This window comes from Xenopus laevis, chromosome 2S (genome assembly GCF_017654675.1).
Source record: "Xenopus laevis strain J_2021 chromosome 2S, Xenopus_laevis_v10.1, whole genome shotgun sequence".
NCBI lineage: Eukaryota > Metazoa > Chordata > Amphibia > Anura > Pipidae > Xenopus > Xenopus laevis.
The window spans coordinates 93,055,654-93,070,895 of NC_054374.1; the positions used below are offsets into that span (position 1 = coordinate 93,055,654).

The 15,242-nt window shown below is 38.0% G+C and overlaps 1 protein-coding gene across 4 annotated transcripts in view; it reads left to right on the forward strand.

The window, feature by feature from the left end:
• The first annotated feature begins 10,539 nt into the window (after positions 1-10,539).
• Positions 10,540-15,242, forward strand: part of camkk1.S (calcium/calmodulin-dependent protein kinase kinase 1 S homeolog) — a 126,699-nt gene continuing 121,996 nt past the window's right edge. Inside the window, exon 1 of one of the 4 annotated variants that reach the window (XM_041583029.1) lies at positions 10,540-10,707. The gene's annotated coding sequence lies outside the window, so the exon portion shown is untranslated. The remainder of the gene's footprint in view (positions 10,708-15,242) is intronic. The other 3 variants (XM_041583028.1, XM_018248134.2, XM_018248136.2) reach the window with 3 other exon arrangements.

Below are 15,242 nucleotides of genomic sequence, written 5' to 3' on the forward strand. Positions count from 1 at the left end.
GCAATTTATTGTTTATGTGCATTTTGAAAAGCAGTGATTGAAAGTGTAGTTTCTCTTTTGTTAAAATACTATATCGTATTCTCATTATTTAAATCTCTCTGTTCTTCCTCTATCCATATACTCACCATGTCTAATTTCTAGAGTTTCTACTCTTTCTAGCTGTCACTTCTTTTTACTCATTCTGTGTTCCTGTCACTTGCTGTGCTATATTATTCTGTATTATCTCCTCAATCAATAGCCTACTTTCCTGCCTGATCACAACTCTACGCTTCTGAAATATGAAATACTGTTTTTTTAAAAAAAAAAAAATAAATAAGGATGACAAAAGAAATATATTAAAGATTTTATGTGGCTTATAATAAAGTATAATAATAATGTTGTAAAATATTACACCCGTTAAGGAAGGAATACTCAAAATTGTGTCACGTGTGTTTGTAAACGACAGGGTTCAAGCCCTTGTGTTTTGATTTGCTTATTGAAATTTGAATACCATACTTGAATTAGGAAGAATAGGAATATAAATATGTACACCCTAATTTGTATTCCTATAGAGATTCACATAGTCAATCATCAATTTTCTTTAACTTAATTTTAATGGGTAAATGGTGGTTAGATCTTTAGGCGAGTATTACCTCCTATTGGAAATAATTGATGACAGTTGTATATGCCTCTCCCACCAGGGTTCTGTAGCATAACTGTTTTCTAGGCTTTGGCTTCACCATGGTTCAGTGATGAAGGATAAATACATAGGGGCATCATGTGTGCCTTAAATACTGTAATTGAGCTACAGACCATTTGTCAGATTAAATTTGTCAAGAAATTAGATCATTCAGTTGGGTGGCTGGATTGCACAAATATTAGGACACTCCAACCATAGATGGTTAATATTAGACAATCTGATGGAACTGACCAACTATATTGTAAGGAAATTCTAAAAAATGTCACCCTAACATTCACCATATGCATCCAGACTGACCACCGCTAATAGCGTAGAATGCAATAAAGTCATGGCAAATGAGATATTGAACTATGACATTTTATCACAAGTTCCGTACAGGTATGGGACCCAGTAGCGCAGTGATCCCCAACCAGTAGCTCGTGAGCAACATGTTGCTCTCCAACCCCTTGGATGTTGCTCCCAGTGGCCTCAAAGCAGATACTTATTTTTGAATGCCAGGCTTGGAGGCAAGTTTTGGTTGTAAAAAAAACAGGTACAATGCCAAACAGAGCCTCAATGTAGGTTGAAAATCCACATAGGGGCTACCAAATGGCCAATCACAGCAGTTATTTGGCACCCAAGTACATTTTTCATGCAAGTGTTGCTCCCCAACTCTTTTTACTTCTGAATGTTGCTCACAGGTTCAAAGGGTTGGGGATCCCTGCAGTAGCGTCACTAGAGGGGGGCGGGCCCTGGTGCGTGACACGCAGCCGGGCCCCGCCCCCCTTCGTACGGCCGCATTTGGCCGCATTTGTCAGTGGCGCGTGAGCTGCCGGGGGGCCCTGAGGGGGTGTGGGCCCTGGCCTGCTCACACCCCCTGCTCCCCCGGTAGTTCCGCCACTGATGGGATCCTGTTATCTAGACTGCTTGGGACCTGGGGTTTTCCGGATAATGGCTCTTTCTGTAATTTGGATCCACATACCTTACGTCTACTAGAAAATCATGTAAACATTAAATAAACCCAATAAGTTGGTTTGGCTTCAATAAAGATTAATTATATATTAGTTTAGATCAAGTACAAGGTACTGTTTTATTATTACAGAGAAAAAGGAAATAGTTTTTTAAAATTTGGATTATTTGAATACAATGGAGTCTATGTCAGAGAGCCTGTAATCAAGGGTATTAAAGAAGCTCCATGTCAGGGGGAAATACAGTTTAGTCTGACATAATTTAAAATCTAATAGAAACCTGTAAAAATCTTCCAAATAGCTACTCATAGTAAATATTATATTCTGTGATTATTTGAACATGTGGAAGGTGTACACATCAGGCATTTGCCCACTTTTGTCTTTTTGCATTGTGCATGTGTTTAGAAATGTTTTATACTAAAGATGTCCAGATGGATATCTATAGCCCCAATAGAGTAAACATGCTTAAACTAAACCATGTAGGTTCTTTAATAAGTCTGTACAAGATGCTATTTTGGTAAGTAAGACCAGGTGTTAATTGTCTGGTTATTTCTGTAGGATCAAAACAGTAAATCTCATAAACGCAACAGGGCAAACATGGGCGGCTGCTCTATCCAAATGCTGTCAGAGAAGTTGATGTTCACTTTTCTCCCTTTGCAAAATCTAAGGAATAAAACGAAATGACTGCAATCCCGTGCACATAGCTCAGAGTACAGCTTGTCAAATATACTTGTACTTGAAACGCTTCCAGATTTTATATCTCTTGGGCAAATGCAAGTCTGAAGCTTCTTAAAAGCTTAGATCAGTGATCTGAAAGGGAAATTTTGTTCAGTGGGTGAGAGACAATTTTGACAAGAGCTTGTCAGTCACATAGGGCTCATTAGCTGGGACTGCTACTTCAAAATGTTAATTTTTGTCAGAGTAAAGCAGAAAAGTAACCTGGTTCCTTATAATATAGCATACACATAGTACTGGTGTAAATCCCAGCATATTTTACTGATGTGATCATAACTGGAGACTGAGACACCAACCAGGCTGGTGCATTTTAATCTAAGAACAGAAACAACCAGAGATTCATGTTGCAGTGGCCTTAAAGGAGAACTAAACCCTAAAAATGAAAATGGCTAAAAATGACATATTTTATATACTGAACTTATTGCACCAGCCTAAAGTTTCAGCTTCTCAATAGCAGCAATAGCAGCTCAGTAAGTGACAGGCTAAAAGATAGACTACAAAGAGTGGTAGTAAATGGAACATTTTCTAATTGGACCAGTGTTGTTAGTGGAGTACCGCAGGGCTCTGTACTAGGTCCCTTGCTTTTCAACTTGTTTATTAATGACCTGGAGGTGGGCATTGAAAGTACTGTTTCTATTTTTGCAGATGATACTAAATTGTGCAGAACTATAGATTTCATGCAGGATGCTGCCACTTTGCAGAGTGATTTGTCTAAGTTGGAAAACTGGGCAGCAAACTGGAAAATTAGGTTCAATATTGATAAATGCAAGGTTATGCACTTTGGCAAAAATAATATAAATGCAAGTTATACACTAAATGGCAGTGTGTTGGGAGTTTCCTTAAATTAGAAGGATCTCGGGGTTTTTGTAGATAACAAGATGTCTAATTCTGGGCAGTGTCATTCTGTGGCTACTAAAGCAAATAAAGTTCTGTCTTTAATAAAAAGGGCATTAACTCAAAGGATTAAAACATAATTATGCCTCTTTATAGGTCCCTGGTGAGGCCTCATCTGGAGTATGCAGTGAAGTTTTGGACTCCAGTCCTTATGAGGGATATAAATGAGCTGGAGAGAGTGCAGAGACGTGCAACTAAATTGGTTAGAGGGACGGAAGACTTAAATTATGAGGGTAGACTGTCAAGATTGGGGTTGTTTTCTCTGGAAAAAAGGCGATTGCGAGGGGACATGATTACACTTTACAAGTACATTAGAGGACATTATAGACAAATAGCAGGGGACCTTTTTACCCATAAAGTGGATCACCGTACCAGAGGCCACCCCTTTAGACTAGAAGAAAAGAACTTTCATTTGAAGCAACGTAGGGGGTTCTTCACAGTCAGGACAGTGAGGTTGTGGAATGCACTGCCGGGTGATGTTGTGATGGCTGATTCAGTTAATGCCTTTAAGAATGGCTTGGATGATTTTTTGGACAGACATAATATCAAAGGCTATTTTGATACTAAGCTCTATAGTTAGTATAGATATAGGTGTATAGAATTTAGTTAAGTAGAGAGGGGTGTATGTATGGATGCTGGGTTTTCATTTGGAGGGGTTGAACTTGATGGACTTTGTCTTTTTTCAACCCAATTTAACTATGTAACTATGTAACTATGTAACTATGTAACTATGTAACTATGTAACATCAGCACAGAGCATGTACAGTGAATCAGTAGAAAAGAAGATGGGGAGCTACTAGGGCATCTATGAAGACCCAGATCTTTACTACTAAAGGGCTGTGGTTGCCTTGGGCTGGTACAAAAGAACAAAACATAATGTACAACATTTCTAGCTACTTCTTTAGTTAGACTTTAGTTCTTCTTTAAGACACATTTTGATCAGCTATTAGTAGAAAATTTGTAGGCAACATATTACATCTTGATTGCACTACAATTGCTTGCTTTTTGTTGCTGTCTCTCCTCCCCAGAATAAGTTTTGTAGCTGTCATCTCTCAGGATTTAGGCCTTGTAATTGTAATTAGATATAAATGGCAGCAGCATTCATTGACCTTCATTATGATATTAGCATAATCCCCAATCACATTAGGATATTCTAGACATAAAGGGACAGAGGCAGTCTTTCACCTTTCAATTCCAGGTAGGAAAGTCTATATAAAATGATCTGCGGGCAAAAAATAAGCAAATTGTGGCAATAAGTATTTGAATCATATTGTTGCCAGAAGGATTACATATAGGTGCTCTGATAAATTAAAAAAAGAACTTGGACCGGGCCTGATTATATTGCTTGCCAGGATGCGAGGCACATTGATCTTTTATTGAATTCTGTAATTTACCAGGTTGCTCTTATCTTTATGAGAATGTAAGAATTGGTCCTCCACATCCTTAGAATAAATGATTTAGTTATTAACAACAAAATATACAGTCATAATGGGGGTTATGTAATAAAAAACACTAAGTTTGCACAAAAGCAGTAACCCATAGCAACCAATCAGAATGTAGAAATTGCTACACAGATATGCATGGAGCACATGTTGAAGCAAACAAATACACGCATCTGGCCAGCTGCAACTGTGCTTGTAAATGACCCCATTTATTGTTATATCATTACTTATGAGATTCAAAACATGAAATATAAATAATAATCATGGTCAGTTTTATGAAACCGTGATAATAATAGGCCTATTGAAAATCCTCATTAATTAAAAAGCATGTGAATTTTAATGTCTGTATCTGTAAACTGGGAGATAATTAACAAATGCACTCCAAAGAGTACTTCAAAATCAGTAATTAAACTAGACACTGATTGTTTCCTTTTACTATTGCACAGTTATGCTGTTGATTAGCCAGCAGGGAGCAGTCAGGCACTGCAATTTGATTGTCAGTATCTGTGTTTAATCAGTGATATACCACCAGCCTTCAAATACAATATATCTAACACTGATTTTTTTTTCTCTAATATTCAAAGAGTGAATTGTATTAAGATTAAAGGGGCGATTCAGTAAATCCATTAGCTTTTCTGAAGTATACACTCAAATCAAGAATAGTTTCTTCCCTGTTCTTTGCCTGAAAAATAGCAAAGGTAATTGGTAATTGCGGTTACACTGCAGAATTATAAACAGACCATGGGCTCCAACAGGCCTGGACTGGGATTTAAAAATGCCCTGGCATTTCAAGTACACAGAGGCCCAAGCAGCCCCCCACCAGCCCAAAATATAGTGACTGTCTATGGCAACTTGCAATAGCCCCTCTACCATTTGACAGATTGCCTGTCTGGGACTGGATACTTCTGATTGTGCCAAATTATTTCAACTTGTTGTGCAAAAAAAAAAAGAGGGGGTTTCTCCTACCTGCAGTAATTGACACCAGCAGACAGAGAAAATTAACCCCCCCCCGCGCACTAAAATTTTAGTGTTGGTGTGGTCAAGGTCATGGAAGGGGATGCATTGCTCGTGCAGAAAGTGCTGTTACACTCTCGGCACTAGCACAGCCCTATTTCAGTTTTTAAATCTGTTAATTCGGCGCTTAAAGTTACCAGAGGTGCTTGCAGGTCATTGCTCTCTAGAATGGAGACCTGCAGTTTCCCCATAAATACAGAACTAGGTGTGATACACTCAGTGGGACTTAAATAATAGCATAAACATAACATTTTATAAAATATTTCAATGATTATTATTGCAAATGTTAAAATCTCCCTAACCCATAAAAACAAGGCTGGACATGAACAAATATCAAAGCAAAATACTACCAGAGCAATGTTTAATATTAATAAGTAAAAATATGTCCATTTAATTAGGGTATAAATGGGGGCCATTGAGATGTACCCATACAAAACAGGTAAACTCAAAATATTATAGTCATGGAAAGAAATAAGTCATCTGGTTAGTTGGGTGCCAAGTTATACTAAGGACAGATAAGATGTAAATAGAATGATAATCAAATATTAATACATGGTAAATATTGGAAATGTCAATTTGCACTTTGCAGTTAGATGTTGATATTGTTTGAGACATTATCAGGTGCCAATACTTAGTTCATTATGATTTACTTAGCTGAAATCCAATGTGCCCAGTTCTGGACATGGTAGCCACAATATTAGATGACTGCCGTATTATGTGAGCCTAAATAACATGGGACATCTATTTCTTAATTACCTCTGGAACCAAATCAGTGTGGAAGGCCCTGTTTTTAATGTACTTACGTTCTATGCCTGCTTTGGGGAAGTGTTTCTTTTACAATTTGTTTGGGAACATAAAAGTCATAAAACTCTCCCCAAAATCTACTAAACTGCCAACAGTGGGAGGCACATTTATCAAAGGTGGAAATTTCAAATTCTTGTGAGTTTTTAAAAACTCACATAAACTCCCATGAACTAGAAATTCGACCAATAAGAAATGTATCCATAAAATCTAATTTTTAAAACTCGGATGAATAGAATTGCCCTGAAAACAAAAATCGAATTCAAAACTAAATCGATTTGAATTGAAAAAACTCGATTTGAGTTTTTTCTCCAAAAAAAACTCAAATGTGAGGAAGGCTGCAAACAACTCAGAACTGATCCCTGGACCTCTCCCATTGACTTAAACAGCAATTTGGCAAGTTCTTAAGAGAGTTCTTAAAAGGGCAGAGTATGATAAATCTCGAAAATTCAATTCAAATTTTTTTTAAAAAACTCGAATTGAATTCGAATAACTCCCTAGTCAAATTTGACAGTTTTGACCATAAAACACTCGAAAATTCAAATTCACATTTTTTCTTCAAATTCAAATTTTTAATTTGACCCTTGATAAATCTGCCCCTTAAAGTAGCTATGAGAAATTAATTTAAACAGCAACAGTTTCCTGCTTTAGCTAGTCAATGAGTCTGCTACGCATGATGCACTTGCAGGAGTGAGGGAAACCTATATTGTGCACAGCTAAATTTCTGTGATATTTGTGAAAATGCCTTGTTTCATGACATTGGATTAGTAAAAAAACATAAGAAAACATTTTACATGTACTGATAAATCTGTGGCGTCATATTAAAATCCTTTGTTTGGAAGTCACAAATAACTCATAAGTAGAGATTTCTCCAACTACTTGTCACTAGTCAAAGCTTCTGGATAGAAAAGTGCTATGCCTCTAAAATGCAATCAAAAATAGAATAATATACAGTATGTTTAAAATGTGTATTTCTATTGCAATTAGATAAACATTACATTTGTTCCCCTGCCTCTTAAGGGATCACTATCACATCAATCATGTTTGCTCCTACAGAATCTTCCCCCAGCATAAATTTGTGTTTAGTGAGACAAAACTTTACATTCACATGGCAGTTTCTCACGGAACTAGTGAGCTACACTATCAAATGCCAGCCGTGTTTAACTAAACTCACGACTGCACGTAGAAGTTGCAAAGGTTCATTTTGACACTTTGTACCTTGCCTGCAAATAAACTGTTAGGGTGCATTAAAAGCTGCAAATTGGTAAAACTGACCTTTGTCACTACCCATTACGATTTAGGATCAATCAATATCAAGCATTTATACCAAAAATACAGACTGAGGCAGATTTTAAGAAGGTTGACAATAATATTTAGAAAGAAATTAAGACATTTCCAATTCTCATTTTTTTAAAGATTTTTTTCACTTTAATAATCTGGAAAGTTTGCAGCAAAATTGCAATCTGGATTATTGATAAACTGATAAATCCCTAGTGTTACATTGCTTTAAGGCTTATAGCACATGGAAGATATAGTGCCAGTGTATGCTTTTCCATCTCGATTTACTTTATTGATGGAGGGAAAACATTTTGAGGAAATATGTTGTCTGTGGTAGTGCAGATTTAAACACAGGCGACATATCTCTGTGTGCCATTATGTTTGTTATGCTTCCTGGATACTTATATACAGCACTGGGAATCTGAAAAAAAACACCCAGAGGGAATGCTTAGGTAAAATAAATCATAGGCTGACATAGTCATGTTTATGAAATGTTTTTATCTGAGCATTACAGTCCCTTGTTTTGTGCACTGTGCACTGGGATGAGATTCATTGCATTTATTCATGTCCCCTTTATGCCAGAGTAATAAATTACTTGCTTTACTAACATCATAGACTTGCAAATGAGCAGGAGTGGAGGGCTAAATGGGTCATATTTCATTGCTGGGACAGATTCTGTACAAATAACACCACAATTTGCTACCATCTATTAAGTTCCAAGCACTGTTTGGCTAAGGATGGGGGACGGGTTATGGTAAAGTGTAAATGGCTAGTATGTCCAGTATGCACAGATGCACATTCCTGAAAGTAGGAAACCATTACTGATGAGCACCTGTAACTGAATGCAGACTGTACAGCAAGAACATGGTCAGGTCCGGATTTGTGGAAAGGCCACCAAGGTCCTAGGACGGCAGAATTTTAGGGGAGGCATGCTGCCCAACCACACCCACATTGGATCAGAAACACTGGGGATGCATACGAGATACAATTTTTTTTTAATTTCCTGTGCGCCAATCCCCATTTCTCCAGTTCCGATGATGCAAATTTGAGTGAAAAAAAGGGAGGGGATGGGGCGATGAATGACAGCCGGCCTAGGGTCGCCCACTAAGTAAATCCAGCCCTAAACATGGCTTCATGTTATGTCAGACTCCTTCTTTGCCTACCTGGTTGCTAGAGTCTAAATTACCTTAGCAACCAGGGGGAAGTAATTTAACTGAGAGATTGAAATATGGGGAGAGGTTATGGATAGAACAAAAAATAATAAAAAGTATCAATAAAATTTCAGATTCACAGAGCAATAGTTTAGCTGGGTGGGTCAGTTACCCCAATTGGAAAGCTGGAGTCAGAAGGAGGAGGCAAATATTTTAAACACTATAAAAAAATAAATTATTGAAAAGTTGCTTAGAATTGGCCATTGTACAGTATAACATATAACTTAGAGGTGAACCATCCCTTATTGTTGAACATTGTCTCGCACCAGGAACAATGCGATGACTGATTGGTTGGGGGAAACAATACTGTCACTGGCAATGCTGCTGGTATGGCAAAAGCCATATTAGGAACATGCAGCTATATTGTGGCACATCCATGAACAGATTTAGTAAGGGACACTCATTGGATAGAGGCCTTGTGTGAACTAGTATGTGCAACCAGTTCAGCTCCCCTGCTTGTACATAGCAAAGTGTGTTTGGGTTGTTCGCTAAATATAGAGTGCCCCAGCACGGCTGCCCAAACAGAAAAATTGTACTTGTCAGCTGCACCAAGCAAATTCTTGCATGGAACACTGCTAGCCACAGTTAGGGTTGCCACCCAGCCAGTATTTTACCGGCCTGACCGCTAAAAATGATACTTGACCCAATGTTATTAATAGGGAAAAAAATCGAAATATATATAGGAAGGCCGGTATTTTTTTTCAAAAAAGGTGGCAACCCTAGCCACAGTGCTACCAGAACTATTTCCTGGTGTCTATAAACTAGCCATTCATCTCCAAAGTTGGATTCTCAACATGCATGTCACCTTTGTGCTATGAAGCAGTTGCAGTCTTTGTAAAACATAATTGAATCTGAAGCATAATTTCATCTGCTGGTGCAAGTGAAAATAACTATAAAGCGAAAGGAGCTGCAGCTACATCTCAGCTACACCTCACACCCGGTTGTACCATGTTAGTAATTTAAGCTGCAGGCTTCCCTTAAATACATGGTAATCACAGTATTTAGGTTTGCCAAAATCCATGTAAAGTAGAAAAATCGGAAATCCACGTCAGTGTGTGCAACATACAGGCCCGGACTGGCAATCTGTGGGTTCTACTATAAGGTAACATAGAAAGTCAGTATTCAGTGGGCTGGTGGGGGCTGTTTGGGCCTCTGTGTACTTGAAATGCCAGGGCCTATTTTAATTCTCAGTCTGGACCTAGTAACATATACTTTATTTCTGAAAGAACGAACTACTCTTACTCATTTTTCCAGTTCGCATGGGAAGTGACCTTGTATTACATTTTGCACATTTATTATGAAAGGATTGTTATAGGGAGGAAGTACATTTATTCAACTATTATTGATTGCTATGTGAATGGTGGAAACCCGTCTGTAAAAATATTGACAGTCTCCATCTGTCCGCCACCGCAGCTGGAGTGGTTCCAACTAATACTCCCTCTGAGAGTGAAGGAAAAGTGCCTGTGGAAACCACATCCCAAACTACTGCAGAGAGCGCAGCCAATCGAGCGCCCATCTGTCACTGACCAATCAGAAAAGGACTTATAATATTTCTGTCCGAGAGCCGCGCTAAGGCGATGGTTCCGTTGCTCTGATAGGCGGTCGGTGGGAGTTGTACAGCTCAGTGCAAATTCAGGCACATTGAGATGTGGAGCCGGGTGGAGGCTGATAGCTGGACTCGGCGCTGGAACCGAGCTGCTGTCTAGGTAAGAAAAGCAGAGAGCCGAGGCGCTACAGCTTCTGCAGAACACAGTCGGGCATACCGGAGGGGTTTTGACACCTTTAGTTGTGTAGTAGCCGGAGTGCTAAAGGTACTTCTATCACTACAACTATTGAACTACTACTGCCAGGGAGGGTCACGTCAATCGGAGCGGCGGCTTTGCGTGATTTAGCATAAGTGCAGTGGGACTTGGGAGTGACAGGAGAGACAGGAGATGCCCTGTATCCACACTCACACTTCATCAGGGACACAGTGCGCTCCGCACACGGGCAAGCGACCAAGTGCCGGGGAACTCTCATTGTCTGTATCTGTATATGTGTGTGGGGCACTGTATAGCCACTGTATTCTCTTTTATTGATGACTGCCTTCTTATGCTTGAATGCCCAAACGTTGCCATTTTCTTTTCTATTAAAAGATAAGTGTGTATAGAAAACATAAACCTACAGTGAAAACATTCATCATGCTGAAAGTGCCAACTTTCTAGGCTGGATAGTGTCCCACATTGCATCAGGGTGGATAAGCAAAGTTCTGAAAATAATAATTCCATGTGTGTGTGTATATATATAATATGTGTCTGGCTTTATTATATTTGCCCCTATTGCCGCTCTCACTGAGCCTTTATGTAATGCAGGTGCAGCCATAGGTTCATGCATTCATACTTAGCAATGGATGTCTTATTTATATTTGTAAGGTGAATGCTGAATAGAAATGTGCTAATCAGCAGTGTTCTGCTGGTGCTGGTTTTTGCATACTTATGGATGTGTAGGCATTTAACAAGGAGAAGGAGTCCACTGCATACCACATGAAAACTCTACTAATAACTTGTGTAGTGTATGCACTTTCTCTTAGACAAAGTGTTATGTCTGTGTTGTTTGTGAGTAGGTCATGTCAGTTAATCTCGCTCCTGATATCTCATTGAACTTAATTAAAATAAAACTAGTCTGTGCATTTAAATAAGAATAAAGGATATTCATCAGGCATGAGAAATATACAGTCACTTGAAACTATGGAGAGAATCGCACAGTTATGCTACCAGCAACTGATGCAATATTCAAAAATATCTTAAATGAGAAGGAAAGGATAAAATTAAATGAGCTATAAAAGAAAGGTCTATATAAATACACCAATAAACCCTCAAAGTAATGCTGCTCTGTGCCCTCAAAAGAAACCCCACATTAATTTCCTTCTATTGTGTACACATGGGCTTCTGTATCAGACTTCCTGTTTTCAGCATAAACCTCCAGGGCTAGGGCTTGAGCTTGCTCAGTTTGCTCCTCTCTCCCTCTCCCCCTTTAATTTTCCCCCCTCCCTCCTCCCATTCCTGCTGTAATCTGAGCCCAGAGCTAGGAGTGAGCAGGCAGAGACTCAGGCAGGAAGTGATGTCACACCAAGCTATTATGGCAGCTTCTATCCTAAACAAACAGAGACAGTGTCAGGTATGGTAAAGCATTCTGCAGAAAAAAATAGTGTTATAGATTGCACTATTGTGGCTAATCTATTAGCAATAAACTGCTTTGGTAGCTTTCCTTCTCCTTTAAAACACTGATTTCAGCATAAGACAACAACAAACAGCGTCTCAAATGGTACATTCCTTGTGGCTTTTATCGGAATGTAGTAAAACTTTACCAGTATGCAACATTTCCTCAATTGCAACAATTTCCTAGGTTGATATGCCAGGCTCCAGAAGCAACTCCCTCCTTATTGAAGATTTAATGAACCATCCAATATGATGCAGGGGTTTCATGCAGATCTGCATTTGGTATGGAGTTGGAATTTCTGAATGTGTAATTGGATTTGCCTGCTCTCAAATACACTGATATCTCATTGGCTTGTATAAAAGTTTAGATGCAAGTCAGTGGATGTGTTTTCTGTGCTCTTTAATGAGGAGTTTGATCCAGTATTGCATGCGGGTAGTTACTGTGACTTATAAAATGCAATTTTGCTTAGGGCTATGCAATTGCCAACCAAGAATGCTGCAGCTTCTGGCACCCCGTGTAGACCGTGAAGCAAACACACATGCAGGAAATTGTGTTGTAGTTTATAAAATAATAATAAATTCACCTTTATGTTAACTTTTAGCATGTTTTAGAATGGCCAGTTCTAAGAAACTTTTCAATTTCAAATTTCAATTTATTTGCATAGTTTTTGAATTATTTGCTGCCTTCTTCTGACTCTTTCCAGCTTTCAAATGGGGGTCATTGACCCCATCTAAAAACAAATGCTTGGTAAGGCTACACATTTATTTTTATTGCTAATTTGTTACTCTTCTTTCTATTCAGGCCCTCTCCTATTCATATTCCAGTCTCTTATTCAATCAGAGCATAGTTGCTAAGAACATTTGGACCCTAGCAACCAGACAGCTGTAATTGCAAACTTGAGAGCTGCTGAAAAAAAGCTAAATAACTCAAAAACCACAAATAATAAAAAATTAAAACCAATTGCATTTTGTTTCAGAATATCACTCTCTTCATCATACTAAAAGTTAGTTCAAAGGTTTGTTGTTGGGGTTGTTCACCTTTGAGTTAACTTTTAGTATGGTGTACAGTTTGCAGTTGGTTTTCATTTTTTATCATTTGTGTTTTATGAGCTTTTTATTCAGCTGCTCACCAGATTTAGATGCTATCTCTTTGTTTTGGCAGTTTCTGTGTATTCTGGAAAGCGGGTGGTATTATACCATCAAACATACTGCGACACTGGTAATCTCAGCAATCTGGTGGCTGGTGTCCAAATTACCCTAACAACCACGCACTGATTTGAATAATAGACTGGAATATTAATAGGAGAGGCCTGAATAGAAAGGTGAGTAATAAAAAGTAGCAATAACAATACATGTGTAGCCTTCTAGAGCATTTGATTTTTTTAGATGGGGTCAGTGACACAGAAACACAGGGAAGAATTAAAAGAAAAAGTCAAATCATTGAAAAATATAAAAAAAAATAATAAAGATCAATTGAAAAGTTGATTATAATTGGCTATTCCATAACTAAAAGCTGACTTAAAAGGTAAACCATCCCTTTTTAGGGTAGGGTTTAGGGGTATGAGAAAACCTTATTGTATTGTACGGATAAGTGGTTTTCCATCATTTAGATCACTTTACCTTGTCTACTAAAAAAATACGTAAACACTAAATAATCCCATTAGGATTATTTTGCTGAAAATATGACATGATTGTTTCTCCTGCCTTTGGAACATTATGCATGGTTGTTTAATACATTTGTACTTGATAGATGTATGACTTTCTGTGGATGTCACTAAGATTCATTCTTTGTATCTGTGTAAAAATATGTGAGAATTTGGAAAATGTAAAAAAAAAAAAATGTGGGTAAAGCATTTCCTTGTTAAGAGTTGCAGTTGACCATTTCCTATTACTATTAATACAGAATGAGAGTCTAGCAGCACACTGGTGTTTTTGTTTTATAGCAATAGACCTTGACATCAACACAGTATTTTCTTATCCCTTTCTGTTTTGTTGTTCTGACTCTTAAAACAATGTATCCTAAATCAGGTGCTTTATGTGTTTCTTAAGTGTATGGGAGGAGAAGGGGCAATTTTAGTCACTTCAAGCTAGCTGTAGTACACCACTTGAGAAAACATTGCAGGTGCCATTAGCCTACAGGCTAATCTTATTTCCTTTTGGAAAGTCCCCCTAATGTCTCTCGGAAACCTCCAAAAAAAAATCTTCTCATTTGAGTAAAACCCTAAAAGATATTCTTAATCTCCCACATCGAGGTTCATCTACTACACAGTGCAAATTTGCATCAATACAGTATCCCATAGCAAACAATTAGCTATGATCGATCTATTGAAGGAAGCTAAATTATGTCTTTGGTTTTTTGCTAACACTTCTCACCTAACAGTGCAGAGTAAGCGATGTGGAGCTTGTGGGCGCCATCTTTCAAGTCCTCTACGTCAATCTGGAAGACTGCTCTAACTCTTCATGTGCTAATACGCTTACTATTATGCTTACTCTGCACTGATAGGTGAGAAATATTTTAGGGACATTTCCAGGGCTACTGAAGTATGCAGGGGGGCTATCTAGCTTAATAGGTATGGGCTTTTCTTAATTAGGGGGTTGAGTTCTCCTTTAAACCCAACAACAAATGTCTAATCATATCATAGAAACCATGTTAACTGGGATTCCAGGGCATTGAGATTGTAGTGATAACCTAGTACCATACTAACCTGTTAAGTTTGTTTTTTAGAATTTATAATAATATTTGTAGGTACAATTTGGTTGAACGATAGAATAGGATGAGAATAGGATAAGTAAATTTGTTACAGGAATATCAGCTTCTTGAACATGTTCCTTCCGTTTGACCTTGAGCAAATTGATTTGTCCTTGATCATATAAAAATACACAGTAGCAAAGACGAGGGTTGGAAATCTGTGCTGTAGAAAAGACAGAAAAAAATGAAACACTTGAAATTATAATGATTCTATTTAAATTGTCTGCCCTTTAGCAATGTTCACATGGACAAAACATATGAAAGGATTAGTATTACTAATGTTTCAAAGCTCCAT